The sequence below is a fragment of the Euprymna scolopes genome, chromosome 23 (assembly GCF_053919585.1).
Source record: "Euprymna scolopes isolate OS-2025 chromosome 23, ASM5391958v1, whole genome shotgun sequence".
In the NCBI taxonomy this organism is placed as follows: domain Eukaryota; kingdom Metazoa; phylum Mollusca; class Cephalopoda; order Sepiida; family Sepiolidae; genus Euprymna; species Euprymna scolopes.
The window spans coordinates 12,992,065-13,015,592 of record NC_136504.1 but is presented as its reverse complement, the minus strand read 5'-3'; the positions used below and the strand labels follow the sequence as shown (position 1 = coordinate 13,015,592).

The 23,528-nt window shown below is 33.5% G+C and overlaps 1 protein-coding gene across 3 annotated transcripts in view; it reads right to left on the bottom strand.

The window, feature by feature from the left end:
* LOC145245760 (uncharacterized) overlaps positions 1–13,115 on the bottom strand; it is a 66,008-nt gene extending 52,893 nt beyond the window's left edge. The window contains exon 1 of one of the 3 annotated variants that reach the window (XM_080107363.1): positions 12,835–13,115. The gene's annotated coding sequence lies outside the window, so the exon portion shown is untranslated. Of the gene's footprint in view, positions 1–10,647; positions 10,873–12,834 lie in introns of those variants that run through there. The other 2 variants (XM_080107366.1, XM_080107365.1) reach the window with 2 other exon arrangements.
* Positions 13,116–23,528: the final 10,413 nt, after the last annotated feature.

The window sequence follows — 23,528 nt, the reverse complement described above, 5'->3', positions numbered from 1 at the left end:
TGTAAATATGTATATAACTTTTTTGCCTAATATATTATTGTTATACCTTTACTTTCCATGTTCTTGTTAATTATTTGTGCAGACACAACAGTGGCGATGGGAATTTGAAAAAAGGCTTACGCGGGATAAAATCCACTGTTAAACACAACAGTGGCGTCGAGAATTCGAAAAAAGACTTACGCAGGATAAAATCCACTATTAAACACAACAGTGGCGTCGAGAATTCGAAAAAAAGGCTTACGCGGGGAAATCCGCTACTAAACACAACAGTGGTGTACGAAAAATACTTACTCGAGAAAGACTGAAAAAAAAATAACGTACTCAAAGAAAAAAAAATCTACTGTTGAACACAACAGTAACACCGAGGACTTTGAAAAAGATTTACTCGGGAATTCACTGTTAGACACAATAACAGTATTCAAAAAATAATTTACGAGGAAAGTTATCACTGTCAAAAAAAAAAAAAAAAAAAAAAAAGAAAAACAAACGAAAATAACTAAAAAATTGTCGAACAAGATATTCGAACACTGGATACTTGAAAGCAAAATACCAATAACCATTTCAAAGTGACTATGAAAGTCAAAGAAAAAAATAGATGTTTTCGCTACTACACCGTGAATTGCAAATTTCTTGAAGGAGAAAAATGATATTTTTTTTCAGCTGTACCAAGAAAGGATTTTTTTTTAAAAAAGAATTCTTGTACATAATCAAAACTTAACGGATTAAGAGAAAAAAAAATACATTTTTTTTAATCCCTCAATAGAAAAAGGAAAAAAGAAAGGTTCAACGCAAAAATAATATATCGATAGAATTCGGTTCTCACACACACACACACACACACACACACACACACACACACACACACACACACACACACACACACACACAGCGAACTTAAAAACAGTTGTTCGTAGTTATTGTAAAAAGTGAATTAGTAAAATAGACTGATTTTTCTAATCTTTGAATAAAAAAACAAGATGGAGGAATTTGCTAAAATAATGGCACAGTTCGTGCAGAATCAGCAGATCCTACAAAAAGGACAGCAAGCGCTACACGCAGAAAGAGACAAAAGACAAAATGAACGACTCATAAAATGTCTAGAAAGGCAGGAAGAAAGATTCGCGCAGATGCTACTTGAACAGAAAGAACTGTTAGAAAGATTAACAGCTAATTCCATACAAGAAAGTAATACAACCTTCTCCAACACAACAATTGTTAACAGCATAGATGTGTTCACATACCTACCAGAAGAGGATAAAACTTTTGATGCATACTTCAAGAGGTATGAAGATATTTTCGGAACAGACTGCGAAAACTGGCCAAATGGAAAGAAAGTAAGTTTAATACTTCGAAAGCTTGGTACCAGTGAACATTGCAAACGAATTAGTTAGATTTCGCTGAGACCGTAAAGCTTCTTAAGAAGTTATTCAGACCGAACATGTCTCTTTTCCACAAGAGATGGTCATGTATGAATCTTAAGAAAACTGATGAGCAGGACTACCTGACATACGCGTCAGTAGTAAACAAAAACTGCGACAACTTCAAATTATCGGAACTCACGGTGGATGATTTCAAATGCTTAATCTTTGCACAGGGGCTAGTATCCACAAAAAAATTCAGTGATCCGAAAATGCGTTCTCTCAAAATTAGAGACAGAACAAGGTCTAACATTGCAGAAATTAGCAGAAGATTGCCAAAGGTCAGTATCACTAAAAAAGATTCCAGGGATATAGAAGAAGCAGGAGTGGCGTACATTAGGAAGATTAAAAAACCTTTCAGAAACTCAGGATAAAGAAATTTTGAGACTAGTACAAAATTCAAAAAAATACTCAAATTATAAATACTCAAATTATAATAACTACAGAAAACGAAATTACGATAATAGTTAATATAATAACTACAGAAAACGAAATTACGATAATAATCAAAGGAATTATAAAAAGACAGTATCAGGTAATAATGGCAGAAGATGTGATGAAAAACATTTGGAAAAGGATTGTCCTTACAAAAATATCAGGTGCTACAATTGCGATAAAGTTAGACATAAGAGTGTTTGCTACAGAACAAAATTAGAGTACACCGAATGAGAACAAACAACAAAGGGAAAAATAATTTACGAAAATATGTATCAGTAAACATTTTCGACAAAGAAGTGAAATTTCAGCTTCACTCTGGATCGGATTTGTCGTTAATAAAAGTCAACACTTGGAAAAAGCTGGGTAAACCGACTCTTCAAAAGTCAAGTTAATGTGCACGAACAGTGACAGGAGACGAAATAAAATTCGAAGGCGAGGTCATCCTGCCCATTAATTTAAATGGCACGACGAAGAAATTGAAAATCTTCATAATTAAAGAAAGTAAGAACTTATTGGGAATTGACTGGATTGAAAAATTCAATCTTTGAGATAAACCAATGAACGCTTTTTGTAGAAAAATAACCAGTTGCACCCCAACATCAGAAAACGATCTAAAAAAAGAAATTCCCAGAAACATTTACCACTGGACTGGGAAGATGCAATAAATTTAAGGCTTTTTTCAAGCTAAAAAAAGGATACAACACCGGTGTTTAAGAAAAAACGGAACGTACCGTTCGCCGGTTTAGACAAAATAAATAGCGAGCTAGATAGACTCGAAAAAAACAGGCATTTTATCGAAAATCGAAACTAGCATCTGGGCAGCCCGTACGGTGTACGTAAAAAAAAAGTCAGAACAAATTTGAGTCTGTGCAGACTTTTCTACGGACCTAAACGATAAATTAAAAGACCACCACTACCCTTTACCAAGCCCCGAGGAGATATTTGCCAGATTAAATGGTGGCAAAAGTTTTTCAAAAATAGATTTGTCTGACGCCTATTTACAAATTCTGATGGAAGAAGAATGCTCAAAGATATTATGCATTAACACGCTCAAAGGGTTGTTCAAATACAACTATCTACCATTCGGGATTAAAGTTGCGCCGGCGATTTTCCAACAAGCAATGGATACAATGCTGAATGGAATAGATTGTGCTTGTGCATACCTGGATGACATAATCATCAGGAGCGCGTCCATAAGGGAACACCAAAGGGAACACCAATAGCATATAAAAGAAGTATTCACAAGAATAAACGAATACGGATTCAAGGTGAAAGAAAACAAATGCGAATTTTGGTTAGATGAAATCAAATATTTAGCGCAAATAATAGATAAAGACGGTCGACAGCAATTAAAAAACATGCCGGCACCACATAACGTGACGACTCTACAGAGTTTCTTAGGTCTCGCAAACTACTACCAAGTATTTATCAAAGGAATGCACGACCTAAGAGCTCCGCTTAACGAGTTATTAAAGAAAGAAACACCATGGATATGGACAAAAGAGTGTTAAGATGCATTTGAGAAAATTAAAAAGATGCTGACGTCCGATCTATTTTTAACCTATTACGACCCAAAATTAGAAAGTGTTGCGAGTGACGCGAGTTCGTATCGTATAGGAGCATGTATACAGCATATCCTGATAGATGGATCGAAGAAACCTATAGCTCACGCCTCAAGGACACTATTTCCGGCAGAAACGGCTTACTCTCAAACAGAAAAAGAGGGGTTAAGCATTATTTTCGCGGTGACGAAATTCCACCGTTAACTGTACGGGAGACACTTTATACTGGAAGCAGATCACAAGCCCTTAGTGACAATCTTCGGCTCAAAAAAAGGGCTTGCCAGTATATACGGCAAATCGCCTACTCTGTTGGGGTATGATCTTGCTAAATTATGATTTTCAAATGAAACATCTAGGTTCGGTCATGCGGATGGCCTGTCAAGGCTTATACCGAAAATGGAGGAAACCCTTGAAGAGTCAGTAATTGCAACTATACGTTCCAAGTATGAGGAAAAACATGGTGGCGAATATAATAAAAGAATTACCAGTCACGTTAACCGATATAAAAAGGGAGGCTGAAAATGACGAAGTCATCACAGACATAAAGAAAAAAATAAGGGAAAAATTAAGGGAAAAAACGCAAAGCATATTTTCCGTATGCAATGATGTTTTATTATATAGTGAAAGAGTTGTTATCCCGAAAACCTTGCAGAAAAAGATCTTACGTGATTTTCATACAGGACACCCGGGTATAAATAGGATGAAGGCACTTATGCGGGGTTACGTTTAATGGCGTAACATGGATGTGGATATTGCACTAACAGTAAACAAGTGTAAAGGTTGTGCGTTAGCCGCAAAGGCACCACCGATAGTCAATAAACCTTAAAAAAAAAAACTGACCATCCATGGTCACGCATTCATATAGACTTTGCTGGACCGACCGAAGGACAATACTACCTAATCATAGTAGATAGTTTTTTCCAGATGGCCTGAAGTAAAGCGTTTCAAAAACCCGACGACACATAACACAATAAGTTTTCTGTATGAAATATTTGCACGTTTTGGTGTGCCAGACATTATAGTTACATATAACGGAACACAATTTACATCGAATGATTTCAAGGACTTTTGTGACACTTTTCAGGTAAAGCATATAACTACAACACCGTTCCAACCTTGATCAAATGAACTAGCGGAAAGGTTCGTAGACACGATAAAGCGTGCACTTAGGAAATCAATAGGGACTTCGACGGATAAAGCATTACAACAATTCCTGCAAATATACAGGATAACTAAGAACCCAAATACACCGTCAAATTATCGCCAGCAGAATTAATGTTTGCTAGAACAATAAAATCTCCATTTGATAAATTAATACCAAACTACGCACATATCACGTAAAGGGTTTAAACCTGGTGATCGTGTATATTTAAAATGTATGAAAAATAATATTTCATATTGGGAGTTTGGTACGGTAGATAAATGTATCGGCGACTTGGTCTACATGATAAAAGGTCCAAAACGGATACACAAAAGACATCAAAATCAATTGAGAAAACATCATATAAAAGACAACGAACATGACAAACCTGATGAAAAGGCAGATCCAATTGGTATACTATACGAAGCGTTTGATACCGAACCACCACAAACCATGCCCGAACCGAGAAGATCGGGAAGGAAAAGAAAGTTTACAGAACCAATTATAATGAACCTTAAGACAAAAAGATATTGAAATCTACACAACTTTAACTCTTGGGAGGGAGGTGTTGTGGAGACGCCCACTAATTAACATAGGTGGGTGAGTGAGATATATAAAGGTATCAATCACCAATACCGGGGGAGTCTTGCAATAACTCCAAAGAGGCAAGACACTTATGTTGCCTCCAGTAATACATGCAACAGTCCACCTGTCGGAATATCTCCAACTGAAGTATATCTGAAGACATGTAAATATGTATATAACTTTTCTGCCTAATATATACTTTACTTTCGTGTTCTTGTTAATTATTTGTGCAGACAGAACACACACACACACACACACACACACACACACACACACACACACACACACACACATATATAAACACATTATTTATTTCACTTACCTTGAAGTTGTAAATTGACATAAAATCAATTTCATTATGTTTGAAAAGAATGAAGGTTTTTTTTCGATAATATATATTATAATTAGTTAAATTACAAAAAAAAAAAAAAACAGAATTCTTAAAAAATAATTAATTTTTAAAAGACTTAAATAGAATAAAATTCCAATATTCCACGACATGAAGGTTTTACAGGCATGGCCAAAAACTGGAAGAAAAACCAAGTTGTTTTTTTTAAACAAATTAAAATCTATTAAAATTCATTATTCTTGAGCAACTTTTTTTCCAGAAAGATAAAAGCTCAAATTTTATCATATAAATAGAATGATATAAAATTTTTAATTATATTTTGAATAGAATTTTAAATTTTACCCCCGCCCTCTAAAAAAACAAACAAACAAACAAACAAACAAACAAACAAACAAAAACACCATTCACCGCCGTTTTTCTCTCAATGGAAAAAAGGTTTTTTAACCAATTAATTTTTTTTGTCTAAATAAGAATTAGAATGATTTTTTTAATAAGAATATGCAAAAATATTATAACATAAGTGCCTGAATTTCAAACAATGTCATCTTTTATCTCAGTATATAGATTTCGTGTGGCGAAATTAAAAATACCAAAATTAAATGATAGTTTAGAAGCAACTACGGTAGCCTTGATAGGACTAAATAAGTTCATTTAGCCCGGTAAATGTCCATGTACTTTTCATAAGCTATATCACTGGATTATTTATCTTCCACCAGACTATCCATTCATGTGTAATCACCTTTTTCTTCACCATATTCCCTCTGCTCCACTTTTTTTGTTTTCAAGTAAGATCTTTGACTTGTTGTTTCATCAAATACTTTTGCATGCAAAATCCGATCCCGCATTTTGCTAATTCCTACCCTCTGATGAGAAGGAAAGTATTTCTTCGAAACTCCGCGGATTAAGGACTATTCACTTATCTAGTGTTTCCTTTTCAGATTAAATATGTTTTCAACTCATTTCAAAGTGTTTTTTAACATGTTTTATTAACTGTTTGCTCGTATATATATATATATATATATATATATATATATATATATATATATATGAAGCCTAGGGGCCATATGTGTTCTGAATCTAGTATCACGCTTGGTCGTCTTGACCCTGTCTTGCCATCAGGACCAAGTGTTTGTGGACGAGAGAGTGTGGTAAATGCAAAAGTCCCTCACACTTTAAAATACATCCAGCGCAAGCACAAGTCACAGCAAAGAAAAGGGGAGATAACAACTGTGCAGGCCCGTTTGGTCTACCATAGGTGAGTTAATATCAAGTAACAACATATTGCAAAAAGGAATTATCGTATTTTTAGCAAAATACGCAGTTACTTTTCGATTTTTTGTGTAAATTCTTCAAAGCATTTCCTATTTAATATATATTAGCAATATTGGGCTCACTAAGAGAATTATTAATTTATTTTTCAAAGATTTAAAAGCAGTGTTTTCGTAAAAATAATGAAAATATATCATTTTTGTTTTGCTAATCTGAAAGATAATAATTACTATTAACATATTCAACGAATTTTACATTTCAAAACACAAAAGATGAAAAATCAAACACATTCTAAAATTCGGATTTTGAATCTTAAAATCTGATACGTGCACACTTAAAATTCGGATTTTGAATCTTAAAATCTGATACGTGCACACTTAAAATTCGGATTTTCAATCTTAAAATCTGATACGTGCAGTTTTTTGTTTATTTTATTTACAATCTTCACCCTATCCACAGTACAATACATTTGGTTCAGTTTTAAGCATATTTGTAAACACAAATAAAGAAGGAGGATTGTAGGTAAATAAAATATGTATAAATATCGATTATGAAAAAAAAGTACACCATTACAAAGTTTATTCTTCACTTAATAATCGGTGAAAATTTCGTATTGATTTTTAAAGAGAGACTCTGTGAAAAAATACTTATTCCCTATTTCCGTTTTGGCTTTGCCTAAGTTTTTAATATAGACTTTAGATTAAGTTTTCCCAATTAAAAAAAAATATTTTCATATGATATAAAAATGACTATTTTGCAATTATAAAATGCCAAATTCAACTAGAACTTGAAATTATTTGAATTGTTAAAATATGTTTATTTCTGTGGTCGGGAGCTTGATTTTAGCGCCTATTTAAAAAAAAAATGTACGGAGGTTTCTAATTAATAAAATTAGTGTAAACCATATCACCCCCCCCCCATAAAAACGCTGCTTCCTCTGACTCAATTAAAGCGTTTAACGGCTTCCGTAAAAAGCATGCACATTTTTACGGTAGACACAAAATGATGACGTGGCTTATAATGCGTCAATTGTTGGTGATTTATACAATTGGACAAAGCAGGGGAGAGTAGAGCGGTAGCTCTCGATAAATCTAAGGCTTTTGACAGGATTTGCCATGACGGTCTTCTAAGGAAAATCAGATGATATGGTATCACTGGAAGAATACATAACGTAATTAAATCCTTCCCAAGTAAAAGAAGAGTCCATGTGTCTTCGACGGTCGTACATCTAAACAATGTCTAAACATCTATCCTGAGACCTTTATTATTCCATAATATTCATAAATTACCTCCCTGATAAATTGTCTCTGAGATGGGTATATTTGCTGATGACACCACGCTCTATAACAGGCACGAGGGGAAAACAAATGAACACATATCTAAGGAAATAGCAGAAACACTAGAGGAAGACCTCCAATCTGTAGTGGAATGGGGACAAAAATGGATGGTCACATTCAATGCTGCTAAGACTAAACTTGTTTCCTTCAATAATTACAAGAAACCTTCTTTACTACCTTATAACAATGGTCAAAAAAAACATTGCCTGAAAGTATTTCCTTTAAACCCAAACAAGCAGCAAAATACCACCTAGATGCCAGGAAGTCTTCTACTCAAATAACTTCTTCCCTCGAGCTCCTAGACTTTGAAATTCCCCCCCCCCGGTTCCCTGCTTCCCTGACATGCAGAAGTTCGAGTGTAATGTGAACAGACATATCGCTGCTCAACTCATCGCATAGTATCCCTGTAAATTTGGTCCCTTACGTTAAAATTGCACTATGCCTTGTTTGTGGGGCGAAAATAGCAATTACAAAAATAAGTAAATAAATAAAATAATTATAAAAAAAATAATAATTACGGTACTTCTACAGTTTATCGCCGAAAATGGAGACGCCATTTTTTCGGGCACCTGTCATTAGAATCAAAGGGAGAAATCAATATTTTAAACTATGGTCGAAGTAGGAAAAAAAATTAAAATAAAGAAAATAAAAGAACATATATCCGTAATTGGAAATGTTTCGATTTAATTAATAAAAACGGGAAAGTTTTCAATAAACGTAAAAACAGAAAATGGAAAAGACATTAGTAAAAACAGAAAATGAAAATGACATATTCATAATTGTTTAAACTGGGCGAAAAAGCGCCACTTGGAAACCAAAACATTTATTGTATAAAAATGTATCAAAATATAATTGTCCAAAACATTTATTGTATAAAAATATATCAAAATATAATTGTAAAGACATCTATTGAAAAGTCTGCGTAATAAAATATAATTTTAATAAAATATTTTTTAAATTTTTTTGTTATTTATTTCCTACTTCGGTCATAATTTAAAAATACTGATTTCTCCCTCTGATTTTAACGATAGAAAACGGCGTCTCCATTTTCGGCGATAAACTGTAGAAGTACCATAATTTACCAAAAAAAAAAAAAAAAATAAATAAAAATAAATAAATAAATAAATAATAACAAAAAAAACAAAAAAACAAAAAACAACAACAACAAAAACGTGATCTGGAAAGTGGTCTCCTTTTCTCTCTTCGACCATTTTCTGTAGCATCAACCGATGCTGGCGCCAACGCGCTCATTATTTTTGTGAAGCAGAGATAATGATAATTATTACGTTTCGCCAAAGAACTGATGTATTCCGAGTTCTGTCTTTGTCTTTAGAATTATTTTTAATAAACATTAAACAATATTATTCCTATAAACGTATGCTGTTCTTAAAAAAAATATGATCATTTTTTCTGGGAAAAATATTGGAAATAAAAGTTGACATTTAAAAATTTGTAAAATAAATAAATAAAAGTAAAAAAAAAACATTGAAAAAGAGTAAAATTGCAGTTTTTTCTTTTTTTAGCGATTATTTCAGCATATTTAAACATTTCAATTGTGTTCTTAAGATTTCAAACGTGATACTAAATGGATTTTAACTCAAAATAGTTCCTCATTTACTAATATTTAACAAAAAACAAGATACACGGTGCTTATTCAGATTGGCACTTGAATAACGGCATTTAAAAGTAAAGAAAAAGTCTGTGTAATAATGCACATACCAGTCACAGAACGAAGATAACATATTCCAAAAATCAAATAATTTGATCAATTAGTTTTTTTTTCTTAAAGAAAATCAAGTTTTACGATAAAGCAAGTCGTAGTGTTTTCGTCCGCCATGATCAATCCGATGAAATTAAAAAGGGGAGACAACTTAAATTGAAGGTGATAAGTGAAAACTTGCCCTTACTTTCAATGCAGTTTAATAGTAAAATTGCTAAAAATCGTAAACTTCTATTTTCCTAGTTTTAAATAAAACTACTTGATCGATTTATGTGATTTTTGGAATATGACATATTCCTTCTGTAACGAGTACGTACATCATACAGGCGTTTCTGTATTTTCTTTACTTTTAATTGCTCCAAGAGGTGCTGCTAACCTGAATAAGCACCGACAAAGCAATATACACCATTTTCATTGCATTATGATCAGGCCACTAAACTACAGATTTACTCGAAAAAGTTGGCTTAATTTCAGTATAGGGTCCGTTGGAATATCTGTCACATTTCGATTGCTATTCGCTAACATCTGCGATAAAATTCTTAATCTTAAATTCTCTTGTCTGTAAACCAGAATCTAACTTTAATTCAATTTTAAATTGTTAAGACACGCTAAAAAACAACTTTCTTCTTTTCTTACACAAATAAACTTTCATAAAAAAATATAATTTTTGGTACTTATGCAGAATACGGACCGTGCTGAAATGATTATGTTATTATTTAGAAACCCATTCTTAACATAGAGGGGGTGGCGTTTTGGGTTCTTCTTCGTTTTTAGAGCTAAATTCGAAAATTAAAATATTGAATTTCAAGTAAAATTAATGGTACTTACTGGATTGTCATGTCGCAATAACGAACATATCCAAAATGCGAAAAACGATACGGTAGAAAATTAATTATTAATGAAAACAGTTTTCGAAGACAATGAGCGAAAATCGAGTTTTGTTAAATTGGCCAAATATTTCAGAATATAATTATTAGGAGTATGACAACAGAATATTCTTTCCATTGTTTTGACTCTCATGTATCCGACACAGACCGAGAACAACCACACATCACTCTACACACTCGAGAGTCAAAACAATGAAAAGAATATGCTGTTGTCCCAGCCCTAATAATTACTCCCCTTGTTAGAAGTCAAATTCTCCGATTTCTTTTTCGACTCAATTTCGATTTTTGAATTTTGAATTTCGCTCCAATAATAAAGAAGCACCGTGTTTTGTAACTATTCTGTACTTTCACCTAACAATCAAACAAAAAATGGCATAAAAATTGAATTTAACTGGAAAATCATATCTAAAAATAACACGGCTCGTAATCTGCATGAGTACAATATTTTTCTAGTGCAATTTAACGAATTTAAACGTAAAAATTAAAGAAATTAAAATGTACGAACCGGTAACTTTTAATAAAGAAAACAATGGCTGCGACAAGTAAACATTTGGTAGTTTATGTTAAAAAGTAAATTCGGAAACTTAGACCCCTCCCCTCAATGATAACGAAATAACAAATGAATGTTACCAAAGGCAAGATAAATTACTCTTCTACCTACCTGGATAAGATTTTTGTTTTAATTTATTTTAAAGCATTTCTAAAAATTCTAGACACAAATTGTGTCGAGTTTAAATATATAAAACAAAGTACAGCTAGAAACCCACTCAATAAATGTTACCGTGACATTTCTATCATTATTCTGTTTATTTTCGAGTTTTGAGCGAGTATCGGGTCTAAACTATGACAGCCATCACGCTTGCCATCTTGCGGGTTTTCTAACTTAGCAAGTTGGCACTACTTGTGTTTCGAATCCAAAATCGCTTTAAAATATATTAAAAACACACAAAACATATCCAGGGAGGTACTTGCTGTTTGTTTCCTTTACGGTTTGTTGTCTATAGCAAAGGAAATAAAGAAATAAAAAAAAAAATGCCCGAAATTTCAAGTTAAATTCAATTTTTACGATATCTTTTGTTTATGGGATTTTTAGATGAAAGTTACACAGAATAGTTACAAAATGCCCCCATCCCCATGTTAACGATGAGTTTCTAAATAATAACGGGTAATTTTCCCGATAAACAACAAAACGAAAAAGTAGTAAAAACAAGTATATAATAAATAAATGTTATCGAAGGCAAGATTACTCTTCTACCTGGCTGGACATGTTTGATAAATTTTTACCTGCTTTCCACCTTTATACTCGCCTTTAAAATAACAACTTTTGAAGGTTTTCGGGTATGCTGAAAACGAATATCGCATTTAAAATTTCCGCAAATAAATTTTTCCGAATATTAAGCAATGTAATTCCTTATGTTATAAGTGTTGTACGTGCATATTTCTGCCGCGTGCAACATTGCAACAATGGCCACCACTTATAACATAAGGAATTACATTGTTTAATATCTAGAAAACTATTCATTTGCAGAAATTTTAAATGCAATATTCGTTTTTAGCATACTCGAAAACCTCTAGAAGTCGTCATTTTAAAGGCGAGTTTTAAAGTGGAAACAAGTAAACGTTTACATGTTTTTTTAAATGTTTTAACTTATTTCAAAGGTTTTATTCAGTTCTAAAAAACAAATAGTGTCGAGTGTTACACGCTACGTGTTTGTTGTTCAGTAAAATAATGTTCGAGTACCGTTTCAGACCACAAATCGTTCGAATAAATAGGCGAATCCCAAAAACGAAATGTGTGAAATATTCCAACGGTGTCTATAGTACGATTGAACCGAAAACTTTACTTTTCATGTATCCCAGCGGCGATTGCAATTAATTGCTACTACCTCAGCAACGGGCCGACTAAAAGAAAAACAAACTTTCTTCAAGAATGTTCGCCCTGCCTCCTTCCCTCTTTCACTCAATATAGATTTAAAAATTCGTACACTTTGGTCCTATTCACGTTTGATTTGCTCGCACAATTGTCAGACAATTTTGTTTGAAATCGGCGTTTGAGAAAGACAAAGACAAAGAAAAAGAAAAAGAAATATAAAAGAATAAGCCACAAAAGAGATTCGTTTTTCCTCACCAGAGATTTCTGCGAGACGGTGGCTGTTGGTATCAACGGGACAATGTGAAAATGTCAGCCATTTTTAGAAAGTAATTTTGGAATGGTTAGAATGGCGCTGAGAGAATAATCGCTGGCTTCCTCTTCGTACACTTGCTGCTGCTGCTGCTCGGTCTGAGACTCTTGGATTCGGTACTTACCCCCCCCCCCCCTTACGGTACAGCTTTCTTGGAGGATATAACTAACAGTCATATAAACTTCACAGCAACAAGAGGTGGGGATGGGAAGAAGAAAAAAAGCCTAAAGATGTGTGAACACTAGGAAGTTATATATATATACGCACACACGTACACGCGCGAACGCGCACACACACATATATTTATATGTGTCACAGAAGGTCAGAAAAAAACATCGGTACCATCAGTTTCAAATCCAAACAAAGGGAACCTACATTTATAGTAAAATGGGTTAAAAAATTCCAACGTTTCAGACGGTCTGTGATGCGACTGATGCGTCCTCGTCAAAAATTTGAAAATAATTTCTGACGAGGACGCATCACAGACCGTCTGAAACGCGCGTAAAAACGATTTCAATGACTTAAAAACATTATTACAATGATCCAAACATAATTCTCAATGAAAAACCAAGACACAGAATAATAAAATAATGTTAAAAAATACACATTGTTGGTGACTACTCCCTTATTTAAATATATATATATATATATAGACTTTTGAAGGTGGTTCTTGGCCTGAAGACGTAATCCCCCGACGTGGGTGATTACAGAAACATGTATGCACATATGTAGCCATTAATGTTTGTATAAATAAAATTAATATATATATATATATATATATATATATATATATATATATATATATATATATATATATATATATAAGTGTGTGTGTTACGGATCAGAAAAAGATCTCTCTTTGAATTTTTATAATCAGGCACTTTGCTAGGGTTCTACCCACCTCACCCCCCCACACACGGAACCCCAGCAAAGTGACCGATTATAATATATATATATATATATATATATATATATATATATATATATATATATATATATATATATATATATATGTAAACACAGTCATATCTTACTACGATGTGCAGACCGTTGATTGAAACGGGTTGCACATCGTAGCAAGATATGACTGTGTTTACATAAAAACAAGATATAACTGTATTTACATAAAAAAAATAATAAAATATATAACTTGCGCTTTTACGATTGAGCACTATCAACGACCCTTGTTGAAATTCAATTATTTTCAATTTTTGGATACCTTCCCACCGAATATATATATATATATATATATATATATATATATATATATATATATATATATATATATATATATATATCCTCGATCGGTGTTAATCGTGACACCCTGCTGCACTGATGATTTCCGAAAGGATGAAGCATGAATGTCTAGTTTTTAATAATTATTATAGTAAATAATTATATATATATATATATATATATATATATATATATATATATATATATATATATATATATATATATATATATATATATACTAGCATTTCAGTCCGGCGTTGCTCGGGTGTTTGGATGTGCATGTTGAGCAAAAAAAAAAAAAAAAAAAGTAGTAGTAGGAAGGCAGGCTCGAACCCGTACCGCAAATGAGGAAAAGAACGGGGTAAAACCTAACGTTTATGCTGTTACGACCACCGCCAAACCGGAAGCGACATTTTTTAAAATTAAGGCTAGACAATCTAAAGGAGAGGATAACTTTAAAAAATATCGGCGAAAAAAGTGACCCTCCCCTGTAGAAAAAGTGCCCAGTTGAAGGAGAAGATATAATTGTTTTTAAGCAATTCTTCGATATTTGTCGTATGAAAGGTCGAACTTTAAAACGATACTGATCTTGGTAAAATCCGTCGTTACTATTGAAAGTTTAAGGCAGACATGCAAACATACATACATACATACATACATACATTTATACATTGGTAACTAAAAATTTTCGACCCAAACTGATGAAAAAGTTTGCCCTATCTCTGAATACCCTTTATGTAAAATTTCAAATATTTAGACCAGAAATTGTCTGAGTAATTTGGAAGAGACCACAGAGGTCAATTTTTTAAAACTTTGACTCCTATTATAACCTCTTACAATTTATTGTTTTGGGCTCAAATCAAGTTATTAAGTTAGATCCATGTCCAATAAACCTATATCTAAAATTTCAAGTGTTTAAATCCAAAATTGTCGGAGGAGTTTGGTAGAGTTCTCAAAAGTCAAATCGTTGAACTTTGACCCCTTAATCACCAAATTTCTGGCCGAAAACCGATCACATCGATTTTCCCAAATTTCAGTACCCTATATATCAAATTTCGAGTCTGTAGACTAAAAAATTACAGAGTTATTGCGTAGGGAAATGCACACACACGTTCACTTATATATATATATATATATATATATATATATATATATATATATATATATATATATATATATATGTATATATAATATGTTTAAATATGTATGAATAAAAAATCAACACAAAAAATATATAAATGTTTATATCTTTTCTGTATTTATTTCCTGCGTGTTGACGTGTAGGAATACAAAAAGTATTTTGAATAAAACAAGAATCTTTCCTTCAAAAGCACATAATTTTTGACCGATCCTTCGATCTTCCTCAGTGTGAATACACACACACACACACACACACACACACACACACACACACACACACACACACACACACACACACATATATATATGTATGTGTGTATGTGTATATATATATGTATATGTATGTATATATATATACATATATTATTATTATTATTATTATTATTATTATTATTATTACTATTATTATTATCACTATTTCTGCTATTGTTGTTGTCATTTTTATTATTATTGAACTCCTCCTTTAAGCATTGCAATACATCTTTAAGCTTCATTTCCAACATTAAACGTTATTAACCTTTGATTTCTCTAACCGGCAGATCGAGCTTCCAATTTTTGTGATGGCTTCTAATTTGGAAACAATGCTTCCACTGTATAACAAGCACTTACTGTATGTATGTATGTATGTATGTATGTATGTATGTATGTATGTATGCATGCATGTATGTATGTATGTATGAGTATATATGTGCATATAGGAATATGAATGGGTGTGAGAGAAGAAAGAAAAAGAACAATCCGAATGCTTTAATAAATTTTAATATGTTTGAACAAGAATAGAATAAGTTAAGTAAATGATCAAAAGAATATCGTCCGTTTATTTAGTTATTTTGCTTCATTTTATTTATTTTTTTTCAACATTAAATGTTTGTATATATCAATTAACGAAATCTACAGTAGCGTTTAAAAAAAAAATAAACGTGAGTGTGTGTGTGTGTGTGTGTGTGTGTTTGCGTACGTGCAGACAATCCAGACAACCTAGACTCACAATAAATATATAAGTCCAAGCTCTTGGGAAAGACATTCTAATTCGCATCCACTTAGCTTATCATCTACATCTACTCATCAATCTCCAGCTGTATATGTGAACGCGTCCATAAACGTGAGTACGCGTATCCTGTGTATGTATATGTACGTGAAGAAGCATTTGTGGTAGTGCGCGAGTGTATATACATGTATGTTCACGTATACGAGTGTGTTCGTGTGGTGGCGTGGAAGGACTTGGTTTTGAATAGAGGCCACACAAGTTGCTGATCATTCCAAGTCGAAAATGCTGGAAAGGTCATATTCAGATAGATCTTTACCTTAATGGCTATACCCGTGCCCCCCCCCCCGCTGCTAACTCTGCCCGCTCACTCATGTTTTCTATCATTCACACTGAGGAAGACCAATGCATCGGTTGAAAATATGTGCTTTTGAAGGAAACATTCTTGTTTTTTTTCAAAAGACTTTTTGTATTCCTACACGTCAACACACAGGAAATAAATACAGAAAAGATATAAACATTCATATATTTTTCGTATTGACTTTTTATTCATACATATTTAAATATACTAAAAGGGAATACACGTGGATACAACATGCAATTCGGACCATATATATATATATATATATATATATATATATATATATATATATATATATATATATATATTGTTTTTAAAGTATAATTATATAATTATCCACTGATATATCCCAATAATTTGGGGAAATTTATGAATAAAATAATAAAATTCCCAACCAAACGTTGACTTGTCGGCTATTAGATACAAAGTGTGCAAATTCGTCTCTGCACATCGACTCTCGCATCGTTCCGGTCAGAAAAAAAATAGTCCAAAATTAATCCGACCAATGGGAAGCTTGCGTCTAAAATAAGATATGGACAGCCGGGTGGATGTCAGACTTTTCTTTGGTGAATGAGTTGACCAGTTGATCCAGAGTTGACCGAAGTTCTCGGATTGGCGCCACTTGGCACCCCTCCGTTGAGCCCCGGGACTGCTACTTTTTTTCTTTTTATTCTATTTTCATCCCAAACAAGGCACAGTGATGAAAAGGCTACTATCGGGGCCATAAATTGCAGGGATACTTTGTATGGAGTTGAGCAGCAAGATGTCTGTTCACATTACACTTGAACTTCTGCATGTCAGTACAGTTGTGAAAGCAGGATCCCGGAAGGGAGTTCCAAAGTCTAGCAGTTCTGGGGAAGAAACTATTAGAGTAGAAGGCTTTCTTACATTTAGGGATTTCTAATGTGGAGGGGTGATATTTTGCTGCTTGTCGGGTTTGTCGGAAGTATTTACATCAAAGAGGTACAAGGGCTTGTAGTTCGTCAGAGCATCCACCATTAAAATACTTGTAGAACAGGCAGAGGGATCCAACATTTCATCGATGGGACAGAGGCTGAAGCCTAGATGACAGTTTAGGACCTATCGGCCCAGGCACGAAAGACTAGTAGCAACAATACGCCATACATGAGCGAATGATGGCCTTGTGGAGGTACAGGATACTTTCAGGCGTAATTAACTTTCTAGCACGGTAGAGAGAGAGAGAGAGAGAGAGAGAGAGAGAGAGAGAGAGAGAGAGAGAGAGAGAGAGAGAGAGCTCATCTTCCTTGCAGCTGCCCTGATCAAAATCTATCTGATCTAAATGTATCTGTTCCAACTCATGATCCCTGTGAACGTTAAGCCGAGGAGTTTGAACAAAATATTTTCAGGTAATGTATCTTTAGCCATAGCAATTGGTGGTTGAGAAGGTTTTTTTGTAATTATTGAAGGAAACAAGCTTAGTCTTGGCAGCATTGAATGTGACCATCCATTTTTGTCCCCATTCTATTACAGATTAGAGGTCTTCCGTTAGTGTTTCTGACATTTCTTTTGATATGTGTTCATTTGTTTTCCCATCGTGCCTGTTACTATGCCTTAACTCAGCATTTCCTAAACTTCAGGACACCATGTGATCCCTGAGCAGGGCAAAGGTTTTTCATGGGCACTAACAAGATAATTTCTAGAAGAAATATGAAAAACATTAATTTCAAATTTTAACATTAATTAATGAACCATTTTTTGTTTTTGATTAATCAAAAATTGTTGCATTTTTTTTTTGTTAATTTACTTTTTATTTACTTTTTTAGGAATCATCCTGAAACATTTTACATCTGTAGTTATGTACCATATCCTTTTTTTTTCAGTAAAAAAAAAAAAAAAAAATCAATGAGTAAATGTTTGCAGCCATTTAATTTTTCATATAAAACATTTGATATTCTTTAAGAAAGGACTTCTGGAGCCCCTAAGCTTCTCTCTCGGAACCCTAACTCACACCTACATTAGCGAACACGAACGAACGAACGAACAAACGCGCGCACACGCGCTAATGCGCTCACGCACGCACACACACACACACACACACACACACACACACACACACACACACACACACACACACACACACACACACACACACACACACACACACACACACACACACAACATTTAACCTTTCTTCATCGTCTGCTAATCTAATAATTGAAATATTTCAAACATTTCTCGCTGAACTTAATTTATTATATAACAAGTGAAGCATGCATTGGCCCCCATGAGTACACAGTGAACGAGGCATAAAAATGACTAAGTTCAGCATTTGCCCCACCCCCTCGGTTTAGTCCCAAAGTTCTCAAGGGACCTCAAATCCTGGTGAAAATGAACAAACGGTGCAGTTTTAGGCCTTAACATATGTAAATTTGAGTTCTGCACCATGTTAAAAAAATAAAAAAAAGAAATGACTAAGTACATCATTCACCTCCCCTACCCCATTTAGCCCCAAAAGTCCCCAAGGCCTTAAGATATTTAAATTTGAGTTCAGCACCATGCAAAACTGCTAAATAGACATACACAGTGCTAAATGGACAAATAATGTAAAATAGTCCCCAAAATGGAGTTTTTTTATTAGCTCTAAAAAAAGAGCCACTTGGGGCACACCCAAGAGTTATCGCGAAGTATAGACAAAGAAAATTATATAGAAATCAGTTTCAGAAAGTTTTATAAAAATCCAAGGCATCAATTTTTTTTAATAAGCACAAAAGTGTCAATTTCAGCCATTTTAACTCGAAAAGCACCCCTAGGGTGGGGAGCAACCGGAATTTTCCCGGAAAATCCGTTCTGTTACTTTTTTTTACTCATATCATGTTTAATGTTTTTAAAAAAATTTCAAAAAATTCCAAGGCGTAGTTATTAAGAAAAGTGCGGAGAAACGAACAGACGAACAGACGAATGGACAAGCGTGAATTTACAGGTCCACCTCCCCCCTTTTGTCGGGGGGACCAAAAACTAATGAACATTAACTCTTATTAACATTTAATTAAATATAATTTGTATAATTCTGTTCCTTTTCTTGTTGTGGTCTTCTATTCTTAAACATGTATAAAATATCTCTTTTTTGAATGTTTGCTTCTGAACTCTTTATTTACTTTGTTTTTATCGTATAACATGTCTCTTGTTGTCTAACATTTAAATACAAACCTAAAAATCTTCACTAAAAAAATATTTCTCTAAACCGACCCATGCCAAAATACTTCGCCCCAATGAAAACTCCGAAATGTAACCCTTCGAAAAGGTGACGACTCCTCAAAACGTGTGACTCCCAAAAATGGCACCCCAAAATTTGGCGCATCACTAAAAATTTAAACACCTTGGGGGTCGTATAGTAGTGTCATGATATATATGCGAAATAAAAAACTGCCGCTAGCGAAAAAAAAGCAAAAAAAAGCAAAAAAAAAAAAAAAAAGCAAAAAAAAAAAAAGCAATAATCTGATAATATGTAATTGCAAGCAATATTGTAATTTCGCATACCACCCCAGCAGCAGCCAAATAGCGTAACTGTGAAAAACGCTGACTATTGCCTGATCGGTCAGTTTTAATCCTGGCTTGAGGTATTTGCTGGTCTAGCCGCACTGATGAGCTGTGATACAGCGAAACAGTACTGCATGTGATTGACTATATTCAGATATTATTTTTCTATGATTCGTATTACTATTTCATTAATTAATTGATCGACTAATTGGTTGATTGATTGATTTTTTTTTATTTGTTGTTTCATTGAAAACGCCTGTTACTTTTAGCAAAATAAGTTTCTTCTTTTTTTATTTAATTATTTTTTATATGTTTTAAAATTTATGCTAACCAGTGATTCAGTTTTTTCACTAATGTTTATCCTTCGATGAAAACGGCACATCTTTGAAAATCCATGGATTAAGAATTTTTCATGATTATAATTTGTTTGAATTTGATGGATTAATAAATATTGTTTTACTAAAATCTCATTCGTCTCTTTTTCAGCATCAATTGATTACCATTTTAATTTGTAGTTGAACAACAAGTAATTATAATAATAAAGGCACATGAAAAAATAATTCCTCACATGCCGAAAAGACACCAAGCGTTTTCCATTGATAGATTTGCTTTATTTGATAAATTTGTAAGCAAACAGCGGACGTATGTTACTCATTAATTGCAGCGTTTCAATAGTAAAAAAAACAAAAAAACAAAAAACAAATCAAAATTATCAATGAAAAACACGTGATCTGTAGTTGTTTACTTATTCAAGAAATAAAGCAAATTTATCAATGACGCGTGCTTGATGGTTGCTTATTCATTTAACAAAACGACCTAGTTTTTAAACAAATAACGCATACTAGGTGTTTGTTTACTATATTGTACAAACAAAAACAAAATAATCCGATAAAATATGTGCTTGGTGGTGGTTTACTAAATCAACGAATAAAATCCAATTATGAATGAGAAACACGTGTTCGGTGGCTGCTTACAAATCACGCGAGTTTTATGGTGTTCATAGTCGACTATCAGAACGATTAATCAGAGGAACTGTGAATCGTTTTCGCACTAAACGATAATATCCAACCTGTAAGACATTGTTTAATGCACACACAACAAGCTAGTTGTTCTGTACAGCGTAATGTTTCTATTAATTTGCCCCCCTACGAGGGCAGAGTTAGACACATAAGGTCGGTTTTTAATGTGGGGAAAATCCGGCTCCCCCCAAAAGGAGCACTCTGGATAGGAACAAAAATAAAAACTGCCCCAATCTCTCCTCTATTGATCGAGGCCAGAAAAGGTAAAGTGTAGCATAATGTTCCTATTTACTTGCGTCCCCTCAAAAATAAAAAATTATCTCAGTCATGAAGGACTTCTCCTTCACTGACCGAGGACAGAAAAAGGCGAAGTGTAGCATCAGAACAGATACTACAATATAATCCCGGCCCGAAGGCCAAGAAACTTTAAAAAATAATTAAAAGCGTAGCATAATGTTGATGCCGCAAAAGTGTCAATTCGTCAACGTGTTTAACAATTAAACTTGTACCCTTCGACTTTATGGAAAATTCTGTGTAAAGACCTTGATTTCGGCAATTACAAAATTAAACTTGTGCAGGAGTCGAAGTCAAATAATTATCGTTCATGTCGTACATTTAGTGAATCTGCCGAAGGAAACAGTTCTATGGATCCACGATTACATTTCCAAACTTTCTTCCATGCTTTGCTTAAATGGTCAAGTCAGACAGAATTGCCTAAAAACCATTACACCCAGAAAAAAGTCACTGTTTAGTGGGCTTTATGGGCTGGTGGATTCATTGGTCTATGTGTCTTCAAAGATATTGATGGTCAGAACGTAACAGCCAACGGTGAACAATACAGAAAAATCTTCTTCATGCCTCAACTAGAAGGCATTAATGTTGCAGACATGTGGTTTTAGCAGGACGGAGCCACATGCCACACAGCGCGCGATATGATTACTTTTCTGAGATAACATTTGATGAACGAATAATTTCACGGAATAACTTGTCAACTAGTCACTACATTTGTGCGACTTAATCCCACTCGATGATTTTCTTTGGGGGATATGTAAAGCCTCATGTCTACGCTGATAAACCAAATACAACAGACCACTTGGACTTGGACGCCATTCGACACGCTATTGCAGAAATACAGCCTAACTTTATGTATAGAGATTGTGAAAATTGTACTTAAAGCTAATTGTACCATATGCTCTAAATTATATTTAAATTATAAATGCCAAAAATGAATCTCTGGAATAGACCACGTATTTGTTTGATAAAAAATATTTTTGTGATATATTGTGGAATATACCATTTCTTACAATAACAAATATAGACACAATCCAGTTATTTTACTTTAAAAATATGCGTTACGGTCTGTATTAGGCGAACCAGTGCCTCATTGTTAGTGACAGAAGGCTTCAGAGAAAAACTACTCCTTTTGCTTGTACCAAATCCTCAGTAGCGATAAATAAAATGTTCCTTTATAGAAGAAGTCCCGTGTTTTTGCATTCATTTCGACATTATCTTTGTGCTTTGGGGTGATGAGGATTTGGAACGGGGTCAAAAGACGGCTTTCTTTCCCAGAAGCCGCCTGTCCGTATAAATGAAACATTGATTCGCCTAAAATAAACTATTATCTACATTTTTTAAATAAAATAAATAATCAAAACTTACGATTGAGTATTTATTGTTTTTTCCCACCAACACACACACACACACACACACACACACACACACACACACACACACACACACACACACACACACATATATATATTCTTGCACTATTACTGAGTTCCCACGCAATCCTCCCATAACAGACACTAATATTTCGTCTTTAAGTTATTCTTCTTCCCATCCTCCATCTGATATAGTTACTAATCCAATACACCACTCGAGCAGCCCCTCCATCTACAATCATACAACTAATAATAATAATAATAATAATAATAATAATAATAATAATAATAATAATAATAATAATAATGAGAATAATAATATTTCTCCTAACAGCCATCCTAACACTAACAACACTCATTATCCCCTTCAAACTAGTCCTCATACAGACATTCTCCCACCATTTGTTGAACACTATGAACAAAATTCAAACCATTTAACTAATACAAATCAGCAAATTAATATTAATACCAGACCTCGAGCTTTTAATAAAGTACATACATATATCGGCGCTACTTCAACATTAATTAAGAAAAGAATATCAAACCACATTTCTTCTTTTAACAACTATAATTCTAATAATAACCAAGGAACTTCTCTAACCACTTTAATTAAAAAACTTAACTCTAACAATACCCCCTTCTCAATCAAATGGACTATAATAAAAAAGTTAAGTCTTATACTCCAGGCTCTAAGTCATGTCGCCTCTGCACAACCGAAGCTATAACTATAATTACT